This window comes from Canis lupus, chromosome 1 (assembly GCF_011100685.1).
Source record: "Canis lupus familiaris isolate Mischka breed German Shepherd chromosome 1, alternate assembly UU_Cfam_GSD_1.0, whole genome shotgun sequence".
Classification (NCBI taxonomy): domain Eukaryota; kingdom Metazoa; phylum Chordata; class Mammalia; order Carnivora; family Canidae; genus Canis; species Canis lupus.
This window is the reverse complement of record NC_049222.1, coordinates 54,816,342-54,817,839: the sequence shown is the minus strand read 5'-3', so window position 1 is coordinate 54,817,839 and position 1,498 is coordinate 54,816,342. Positions and strand designations below refer to the sequence as shown.

The window sequence follows — 1,498 nt, the reverse complement described above, 5'->3', positions numbered from 1 at the left end:
TTTGGAGAAATGTCTGTTCATGCCTTCTGCCCATTTTTTAGTTGGGTTATTTGTTTTTTGGATATTGAGTTGTATCTGTTCTTTACATATTTTGGATACTAATTCTTTAATGGACCTGCCATTTACAAATATCTTCTCCCATTCAATAGGTTCCCTTTTAGTTTTGTTTCCTTCACTGTGCAGAAACTTTTTATTTTGATGTAATCCCAATAGTTTATTTTTGTTTTTATTTCCCTTGCCTCAGGCGACATGTTTGGAAAAATATTGCCAGAGCCAATGTCAGAGACTACACTGCTTGTGCTCTCTTCTAGGATTTTTATGGTTTCAGGCCTCACATTTAGGTCTTTCATTGATTTTGAGTTTATTTTTGTGTATGGTGTAAGAAAATGATTCAGTTTCATTCTTCTGCATGTGACTGTCCAGTTTTCCCAACACCATTTGTTGAAGAGACTGTCTTTTTCCCATTTGATACTCTTTCCTGCTTTGTTGGAGATTAATTGACCATGCATTTGTTGGTTTATTTCTGGGTTTTCTATTTTATGCCATTGATCTATGTGTCTATTTTTATGCTAGCATCATACTGTTTTAATTACTACCACTCTATAATATAACTTGAAATCTGGAATTGTAATACCTTCAGATTTTTTTTTCAAGATTGCTTTGGCTATTTGAAGTCTTTTGTGGTTTCATACAAATTTTAGGATTATTTATTCTAGTTCTGTGAAAAATGCTATTGGTATTTTGATAGTGATTGCATTAAATGTGTTTGAGTTCATCATTGAGTTCAGTGATGTTGGCAGTGGGTTTCTCACCTATGGCCTTTATTATATTGAGTTATGATCCCTCTAGGCCTATTTTGCAGAGAGTTTTTTTTTTATCATGAATGGATGTTGTTAAACGTGAATAATTTAGTAGGAACTGAGACATAAGTGAAAGCACTAGCATCTGGCAGATTTTGGTGGGTTTGGAAGATATCATTAATTATTTTCAGCAAATATTTTTCCAAGTGGCCATTGTTCTATTAATAATTATACTTGAGGAAATTTCTTTTTATTTTTTCAGGGGAAAGCGCGAACACAGTCCCCCACTACCACAAATTATGCAGTCGAGTTTCTCACATTTGGGGAAATTGCAGGGGTCAGCACATCCGGAGTGCAATGGATAAACCTCGCCCTGGGAAAACCACCTTTGTGATCATGGTATCTCCCCTGCCAGGTTAAGTATTGAGGAAATTTATATCAAATAGATAATCAATAAAAAATATATATATTAGTAATGGAAAGTGATTATGATTAAATAGTTATTTCTGGTACTAGAAATCACTTAATGGTTTTCAAAATAATCAAAATTATATCAGAAGGGATGGATACTTACCACTTATATCAACATGGATGGAACTAGAGGGTATTATGGTGAGTGAAATAAGTCAACTGGAGAAAGAAAATTACCATATGGTTTAACTCATATGCAGAATATAAGAAATAGTGCAGAGGACCAT

General features: G+C 33.6%; 1 non-coding gene across 1 annotated transcript; it reads right to left on the bottom strand.

Annotated features, from left to right (window-relative positions):
* Positions 1 to 1,059: 1,059 nt before the first annotated feature.
* Positions 1,060 to 1,224, bottom strand: LOC119869870. Its single transcript, XR_005354870.1, has one exon. It is a non-coding gene; the product is annotated as a U1 spliceosomal RNA (small nuclear RNA).
* Between the last annotated feature and the right edge of the window lie 274 nt (positions 1,225 to 1,498).